This window comes from Enhydra lutris, unplaced genomic scaffold (assembly GCF_002288905.1).
Source record: "Enhydra lutris kenyoni isolate GAN:26980312 unplaced genomic scaffold, ASM228890v2 scaffoldscaffold13, whole genome shotgun sequence".
Taxonomy (NCBI): Eukaryota; Metazoa; Chordata; class Mammalia; order Carnivora; family Mustelidae; genus Enhydra; species Enhydra lutris.
The window spans coordinates 4,326,638-4,336,479 of record NW_019154097.1 but is presented as its reverse complement, the minus strand read 5'-3'; the positions used below and the strand labels follow the sequence as shown (position 1 = coordinate 4,336,479).

General features: G+C 39.0%; 2 pseudogenes; both read left to right on the top strand.

The window, feature by feature from the left end:
- Positions 1 to 93, top strand: part of LOC111146035 — a 14,108-nt pseudogene extending 14,015 nt beyond the window's left edge.
- A 1,830-nt stretch (positions 94 to 1,923) lies between these two features.
- LOC111146008 lies at positions 1,924 to 2,799 on the top strand (annotated as a pseudogene).
- Positions 2,800 to 9,842: the final 7,043 nt, after the last annotated feature.

Sequence of the window (9,842 nt, the reverse complement as noted above, 5' to 3'; positions counted from 1 at the left end):
CCCATGCTCAACCCCATCATCTACAGCCTCAGGAACAAGGATGTGAATGTTGCTGTGAGGAACCTGGTGGCTCAGAAATGTTTCGCCCAGTAATGGAGGGCTGTGTTCCCACCCTATGGAATAAAGGACTTCTGATCATTAGAGCTGCCATCTGAAAGACAAATAACGTGATCCAGAATCCTCTCTTGCCCTTCTGTCCATTTTCAGAGAATGTTTAACTTTTCAGAGTATATATTCTGAGTTTTAGCCATACAGCTGAGAGTTTTGACAGATGCCACACAACAGATCTCTAATTGAATACACAAAGTCATTCTGAACACATGATAAAACCAAGGAGAGAGGAGCCAGCCATTAGACCGAGCTTGGTGAATGGCCTGCACTGTATGAGCTACACAGTCTGTGCACAGAGGAGAGAGGGCGCTCCCAGCACTGTTGCCATCCCTCTTGGATTCCCCAGGAGAGTCACAGGAACAAGGAGGAAGTGGGAATTTTCATTTTGGACTGTTTTTGAAGGAGAGTCAGTTTGGCTGAAGTATAAGAAGAGACAAAGACAAGTTCTCCACCTAGAAGGCTTTTGGGTGGGAACAAGCTATACTGGAACATCCCATTTCTTCTTAGCTATGAGAAAATTAAGGCTATTTTTTCTCAATGCCCTTCACATTATGAAACACCGTTAGACAGTTAATGGCAAGGAGGAGTATAGAGTTTGAATTTGATGCTCATCACTTACAGTAATTCACACTAGAAAAGCTAGTATTTGATTGGATAATAACTCACATTCTAGAAAAAAGAAAGATGATACAGATATAGATAGACAGACAGATAGAGGCTAAATATTTGGGGGCTAATATTTGACATGTTTCTTTGTTCCAGGACTTCTCAAAGTCTTTAATATGCTAGAGTACACTGTGAATGTCCAAGAGATGTAAACTTGGTAGCATTTCCTGAGCCTCCATAGTTCAGCAGGATAAAAACTGGGAAGCTTTTTCTTACCTATGACCTTCGGTGGGTTGCTTAACCTATTTCAGTATATTTCTTCATATTTTACACCTAGCCCCTTGATTTTACATGAATTACTAATTATAGATAACTGCTTTGTAAATGGTAAGCACAATGGAACTATTCGATACCAGTTTTGGTCGTATCATGAATGTTGCCCAATGCTGTGTGCCATGTGGAACAGAGTAAGACACCATCCCTATATAGAGCAATAGACACACAAGGTAAATGAGAGATTCAGAGGTGTTAGCAGGTGAATAGAAGCATTTTTATGGCAAGTTCTATGAAATTCCATGAATATGGCAGACATATGTAAAAAGAGAATTTAGAAAGTGAATCCTTTGTGAGAACAGATTTTGGAAGTTTTTGATCAAGTGATATTTACATTTTCTTATATTTATTAGGAATGAATTGCCTAAGGATTAGTGTTTGTTTAATAAAATTTCTGATTCTAATGTTAGTCCTCATACTACTTTCTACTTTGCACCAGCAGGGAATAATCTTGCTCTTGCAAATACACAAATGCCTTCTAGTGGCCATTTAAGCAAACTTCAGACGCTTAGTACAGCCATGCAATATCATTATTAGGAGAGTTTTCAGGGATTTTCTTGTTCAACGCTATGCACAGGATGTATGCTGTTCCTCTCCAATATCCCTGATCCCAGTCAAATGGCATTAGCTTGGACAACTCCAGTAACAAAGAATTCAGTACTTCCAGAGTCTAGCTTTTTTGTTCAGCCCTTGCAAACTCTTCCTCAATTTATGCATAATTACACCCTCCAGTAGCTTCTACCTTCACTCCTAATTAGGTTTAGTGCCTCTACGTGAGAGGTACCCAATCTCTTTCCTTCTTGTATGTGAAGGTATTCTGGTCTCCTAAATCCCCTGCAGCCCACACAGCCCCAGCCCTTCCTCCCAAGCCAAATGTTCTTTGTGCATATCCTTGTGATCTATTTAGTGCTCCTGCTGGGCAATGGGGTCCTCATCCTGGGGACTGTGTCTACCTCATACCAGCACATGATCATGTACATCTTCCCTGGGAACCCATCCTTCTTGTAAATCTGCTACACAAGCTCCTCCGCCCCCCTCATTCTCAACAGCTTCCTAATCTGCTGGAAAACCATCCCATTCTCTGCCTAGGCTGTGCAGATGGTTCTCTCCTTTGCCATGGGAGCCACACAGTGTGTGCTTCTGGGCATGATGGCATTTGATCTCTATCTGGCCATATGTAACCTCCTCAGATACCTAGTAGTGATGAGCAAAGTTGTCTATGTGCCCATTGCTGGTGACTACTGGACAGCTGGAAGCATGACTGCCATGGTACAAACATCTTTAGTGACATGATTACCCTCCTGTGAGGACAACTTCATTAACCACTTTACCTGTGAGATCCTGGCTGTCCTGAAGTTGGTCTGTACTGACATCTTATCAATGTGATTGATCACTATGGCAGTGGCCAATGTGATCTTTCTGGGCATTCCAGCTCACTACACTTTCATTTCCTATGTGATTATCATTGCTGCCAACCTGAGGATACCCCCAGCTCAGAGAAGGAAAAAGACCTTTTCTACCTGCTCTGCCTACCTCACATTCATGGTCATCTTCTACAGAAATCTGCTCTTTGTATATGGAAAGCCCAAATCCAAGGAGGCAGACAAGCAGGATGTTTCAGACAAGCTCACCTCCCTCTTCAATGGGGTGGTGACCCCTATGCTCAACCCCATCATCTACAGCCTCGGGAATAAGGATGTGAAGGCCACTGTGAAGAACCTGGTCCTACACAAACACATCATCCAGTGATGGTGGAGTGGTCCTGATAGATCTCTATTCCCTAGTTTCTCTCACCTGAGGGGATCAGAGGATAAGATAAAGGGTCAATTTTGTCAAAGGTGCATAGGCAAATCTGATTGCACAGGATGCTTTGTGTGAATAAGGAAGCATTTACTGGGATGTTTCTGTCCCATTCTAGAAGCACTTCTACACAAATGTATACCATTGGTCAAGCCTTATACTCATCTATCCTTGGGATGAATAATGAGCTACTTGATGTCCAGGGAAAATAACTATTCAAGTTTTAATTTTTTTTTTAAAGATTTTTTTATTTATTTGTCAGAGAGAGAGGGAGAGAGAGCGAGCACAGGCAGACAGAATGGCAGGCAGAGGCAGAGGGAGAAGCAGGCTCCCCGCCAAGCAAGGAGCCCGATGTGGGACTCGATCCCAGGACGCTGGGATCATGACCTGAGCCGAAGGCAGCTGCTTAACCAACTGAGCCACCCAGGTGTCCCTCAAGTTTTAATTTTAACTTACAAAAAGCTCTAGGCTATAAATCTGTAATTCAATGGCTCCCTGGCCTCTTTCTTTGAACATGTTTGGATGGGTCCTTGATTCATATACCTTTCAACATATCCTACTCCATATTAAACAAGAGTAGTATTTATCTCTGTGCTCATTGTTTCTTTCTCCCTATTTTCATATTAATTCTTAAAACTGTTTCTTGAATTGTTCTCTTCCTGTGTCTCCAAAACTGACCTCTTTTCTTGTCCATATGATCTTCTCAAATGATGCACAAAAAAAATTTGACAAAATACAGCCTCCTTTCTTGATTAAAACTCTCCACAGTATAGGAATAGAAGGAACATACCTCAGTCTCATAAAAGCCACATACAAAAAGCCCACAGAGAATATTATTCTCAATCGGAAAAACCTGAGAGCTTTCCCCCTAAGGTCAGGAACAGGACAGGGATGACCACTCTCACCACTGCTGTTCAACACAGTGCTAGAACTCCTAGCCTCAGCAATCAGACAACAAAAAGGAATAAAAGGCTTCCAGTCAAAGAAGTCAACTCTCACTCTTCACAGATGATGTGACACTCGATGTGGAAAACCCAATAGACTACCCACAAACTGCTAGGTCTCATATAGGAATTAAGCAAAGTGGAGGGTATAAAAATCAGTGCACAGAAATCAGTTGCTTTTCTATACAGTAACGATGAGTTGGAGGAAAGAGAAATCAAAGAATCAATCCCATTTACAATTGCCCCCCAAAACCTTAAGAAATCTAGGAATAAACCTAACAAAAGAGGCAAAGGATCTGTACTCTGAAAACTATAGAACACTTGTGAAAGAAATTGAGGAAGACACAAAGAAATGGAAAAATATTCCAAGCTCTTGAATGTGAAGAACAAATACTGAGGAAGACACAATGAAATGGAAAAATATTCCATGCTCATGAATGGGAAGAACAAATATTGTTAAAGTGTCCATGCTACCCAGGGCAATCTACACATACAGTGCAATCCCCATCAAAATACCATCACCATTTTCCACAGAGCTGGAACAAATAATCCTAAAATTTGTATGGAAAGGCATAATACTCCATAGTGTATATAGACCACATCTTTCCTATCCATTCGTCTGTTGAAGGGCATCTTGTTTCTTTCCACAGTTTGGCAACCGTGGCCATTGCTGCTATGAACATTGGGGTACAGATGGCCCTTCTTTTCACTACATCTGTATCTTTGGGGTAAATACCCAGTAGTGCAAATGCAGGGTCATAGGGAAGTTCTATTTTTAATTTCTTAAGGAATCTCCACACTTTTTCCAAAGTGGCTGCACCAACTTGCATTCCCACCAACTGTATAAGAGGGTTCCCCTTTCTCCACATCCTCTCCAACACACATTGTTTCCTGTCTTGCTAATTTTGGCCATTCTAACTGGTGTAAGGTAGTATCTCAATGTCGTTTTAATTTGAATCTCCCTGATGGCTAGTGATGATGAACATTTTGTCATGTGTCTGTTAGCCATTTGTATATCTTCATTGGAGAGGTGTCTGTTCATGTCTTCTGCCCATTTTTTGACATGATCATCTGTTTTGTGTGTGTTGAGTTTGAGAAGTTCCTTATAGATCCTGGATATCAGCCTTTTGTCTGTACTGTCATTTGCAAATATCTTCTCCCATTCCGTGGGTTGCCTCTTTGTTTTGTTGACTGTTTCCTTTGCTGTGCAGAAGCTTTTGATCTTGATGAAGTCCCAAAAGTTCATTTTTGCTTTTGTTTCCTTTGCCTTTGGAGACTTATCTTGAAAGAAGTTGCTGTAGCTGATATCGAAGAGGTTACTACCTATGTTCTCCTCTATGATTCTGATGGATTCCTGCCTCACGTTTAGGTCTTTTATCCATTTCGAGTTTATCTGTGTGTATAGCATGAGAAAATGGTAGAGTTTCATTCTTCTACATATAGCTGTCTGGTTTTCCCAGCACCATTTATTGAAGAGACTGTCTTTTTTCCACTGTATATTTTTACCTGCTATGTCGAAGATTATTTGACCATAGAGTTGAGGGGGCATATCTGGGCTCTCTACTCTGTTCCACTGGTCTATGTATCTGTATTTATGCCAGTACCACGCTGTCTTGGTGATCACAGCTTTGTAGTAAAGCTTGAAATCAGGCAACGTGATGCCCCCAGTTTTGTTTTTCTTTTTCAACATTTCCTTAGCAATTTGGGCTCTCTTCTGATTCCATACAAATTTTAGGATTGTTTGCTCCAGCTCTTTGAAAAATGCCAGTGGAATTTTGATCAGAATGGCATTGAAAGTACAGATTGCTCTAGGCAGTATAGACATTTTAACAATCTTTATTTTTCTGATCCAAGAGCATGGAATGGTCTTCCATCTTTTTGTGTCTTCTTCAATTTCTTTCATGAGTGTTCTATAGTTCCTCAAGTACAGATCCTTTACCTCTTTGGTTAGGTTTATTCCCAGGTATCCTATGGTTCTTGGTGCTATAGTAAATGGAATCGATTCTCTAATTTCCCTTTCTGTGTTTTCATTGCTGGTGAATAAGAAAGCAACTGATTTCTGTACACTGACTTTGTATCCTGCCACATTACTGAATTCTGTATGAGTTCTAGTAGTTTGGGCGTGGAGTCTTTTGGGTTTTCCATATAAAGTATCATGTCATCTGTGAAGAGAGAGAGTTTGACTTCTTCATTGCCAATTTGAATACCTGTAATGGTTTTCTCCTCCTTTGTTATTTGTCTTTCATCTATTCTGTTTTCTCCTCCTGAGTACTGTGGAGAGTTTTAATCAAGAAAGGAGGCTGTATTTTGTCAAATTTTTTTTGTGCATCATTTGAGAAGATCGTATGGTACTTGTCCTTTCTCTTCTTAGTGTGATGCATGGGATCTATTCTTTTCCATTATTTATTTGTCTGTTGCCATGTTGATGTTATGCTGCCCCAATCAATATTGCTTTATAGTATACTTTGATATCTTGTAGAGGATGTCCCTTTATCCCCACCCAGTACATCTTCAAATGTGTCTGGGCTGTTTTTAGTCCTTTGTTCTTCTCTATACATTATGGAGCCAACTTCTAAAATTGTAGAATAATGATTTTGGCAGTTTAAAAATTTGCATTACATCGAATCTATAAATGAATAATATTTGAGGAGAACTAATATATATTAAAATATATATTAAAGTTTATATTATATATAATTCTATATTAAAATTTGTATTTAAATACCTAAACGTGCATGCTTATATTTATATATATAAATATGTACGTTTATATTTCTTCATATGTTTTAAAATATTTCATAACCTGTTGCTGGAATGTGGAAATGCAATAGATTTTTTTTGTACATTGATTTACTGTTGAGGAACACTCTTTTCAATATTTGTAATATATCTCAAAGTTATTTAGATTTTGTATATTGTAGGCAATAATAACACCAGTGAATAATGACAACTTTCGTCTTCCTTCAAAATTGATAGGCTTGTCTCTTTTCTTGCCCTACTGCCCTGTCTGGGACCTCCAGTTCAATGCTGAAAGTTTTGTTTTGTTTTGATCATGACTAGGTCTTGTTTGAAATGCTCTGATTTCACCTATTTGGGTAATTACTTTCATCATCTGTTGTCTGTGACCATCTGGGATGTTTGATTTGGTCATGTCAGTAAACACGTTCATTGGAGGCGGTAATCTCTTGAAGATTTTAGGGGTCATCCTAACGTGAGATAAATGGTTATGAGTCGTAATGAGGCGGGAAGTAATCAGCATATAAGCAGAGTTGTGAAAGCCTCCATTTGTCAGTGGTCTGTTCTAGACTCTTTGGTTACCTCCAAAAGCATGGACTGAGTTGAAGGCTGGTTTTCTTTGCTTCTGAGACCTTTAGATCAGGGAGCGTTCATGATTGCCTCAGGGCTTGGACCGTCCCTCCCAACTAATAGTTGGGGTTGCTCTAAGGATGGGAAAGTGGGTGGAGAATGGCTCTTCCCACCTGCTGGCAAGAGGGAAAAGGGTTTTGAATGAGGGCACCTGGAGGATAGTTAAATGTCCTGAGGCTTACTTTCTGGACTTTTGCTTCTTCAAAATGAAAATGTCTCATGACTTCTCCTGTTAATATATGGTCATTATAAATATACGATATTCACATAGGCCTCTCATACTTCTTATATATTTTCTATAGGTATTATAAAACTTTTCTAACTGCAGTGAATTATATACAGCCTCTCTCGTGTACTGTCTTATTATTTCTTGTAGTTTTGGCATTTGAGTAAATTTTTTTCAGTTAAAAAGCATTTGTGGTTCTTCCTTCTTTTCAATATTTATGTTACTTGTTTTCCTCATCTCATCTAATTATCTAGACTGCAAAGTGATGTAGACATTGAAAGCTGGTGACTTCATCCAAGTCGTAGACATGCTGCTTGCTGATGTTCTGATACTTTATTTCATGTCAGGGGCAGTTTCCTCTATTGAAGTGTGCCACTTTTTTTAACATTTTAAAGCTTGTTGATTTTATTTATATATCTATTTATTTTTAATAATTTTTAATTTTTTAATAAACATATATATTGTATTATTAGCCCCAAGGGTACAGGTCTGTGAATTGCCAGGTTTACATACTTCACAGCACTGACCATAGCACATACCCTCCTGAAGTGTGCTACTTTTAAAAAGCCAGAAATCAATGTTAAGTTTTATCAAGTGACTTGTCAACATCTGTTGATAAGATTATTTTTCCTCTTGAATCTATTAATAAAATGATTGCAATAGATCTCCTAATCTATCCTAATGTTAGAAACCTTGAAGCCCCTTACAAAACTGGGTACTATGTATCATGTATTTAATATTCAATGATTTAAATCTATTCAGGTTCAGTGTATGACTTTGATTTGATCAAGTTTCTTTGCTCATTCATTGTCCTCTTATTCTTTCAAACGTCTTCATGCTAATATTTGTCTACTGGTATTTCTCTTAAGATTTCCACAAGCATATATTTTTTTCAAGATTTCATTTTTCTGAGAGAGAGACGACAAGCAGAACCGGGGCAGAGGGAGAGGGAGAAGCAAACTCTGAGTTGAGCTGTTGAGCAGGGAGCCAGAAACTTGGCTCCATCTCAGGACCATGGGATCATGATCTGAGCCGAAGGCATCTGCTAACTGACTGAACCCCCAGGTGCCCCTCAACAAGCACATTGATACTTTTGTTATTTTAGTATCAATGCATTATACTCATATATTATAAGATTCCCTTTCCCACCACATCCTTCTTAAGATGAGACCTTCAATGGGATATAACTATACATCTTTTTCTAAATTTCTCAGCTTAATAAAGTCATCTAGAATTGTACCTAGAGTTACACCATTGCTTTGTTGTCACTGTTTACCTTGATGCATTTCCTCATAATTTCTTCATATATTTGTCTTAGCACATTTGGTATCAAGTGTTCATTAGATTTTTTTTGAAATTTTAATTTATTTTTTCAGTGTTCCAAGAGCCAATGTTTATGCACCACACCCAGTGCTCCATGAAATACGTGCCCTCCTTAATCCCCCCACCAGGCTCACCCACCCCCCACGACCCACCCCTCCAAGACTTTGTCAGTCTTTAGACATTTAACCATTGTCTACTGTGCCTTACATGCTGTATATGTCCCAGTCCTTCCATTATTTATTTTTAACTATTTGTTGGGAAAACTTTATAAACAAAATCTTTTTGAGTAAGGCATTATAGGGGTGTGTGCTGTCTGTGTTTGCATGTGCCAACAATGTCTTTTCAAGTGTCATATTGGTGCAATGGTCAGGGTGTGTAGAATTCAGATTCTCAGCCCCTTTCCCTCAGCACTCTATCAGCCTTGTTCCACTTGCATCTACATTTAGGGCAGCAGGGAAGCAGGCCAGCAGCAGCCAGATTCTTGATCCTTGTTGGGAAGTACAGTTTTATGCTGTGGAAAACTCTATAGAATTCTTTTGGCATATATGAGAATCACAACTTATCTTTGCATTGACTGTTCACAGGTAGGTCCTTTGGTACAATTCTTGCCTGGTGATTGATGAACATTTTATGACCCAACATGCAGAATTTCTGTTCAGTGAAATGTTTTTCTCCTCCTTTGTTACTTGTCTTTCATCTGTTCTGTTTTCTTCTCCTGAATTACTTAATGGATTCCCATGGTGTACCTTTTATGACTCTTACCTGTTCTTAAATAACCAATTTCTGTCTCTTGCTCTCTCTCTCTCTCTCTTCTTTTTTCCCTCTCAGCCTCAGAGAGAAACTTAAGTTCTTTTTATTTTAAAAATTCAGTTTTAAGTATTTTGTGTACTTTTAAATATATTAAAAAAATGGGCAGAAGATATGAACAGACACTTCTCCAATGAAGACATATAAATGGCTATCAGATACATGACAAAATGTTCATCATCACTAGCCATCAGGGAGATTCAAATTAAAACCACATTGAGATATCACCTTACACCAGTTAGAATGGCCAAAATTAGCAAGAGAGGAAACAACATGTGTTGGAGGGGATGTGGAGAAAGGGGAACCCTCTTACACTGTTGGTGGGA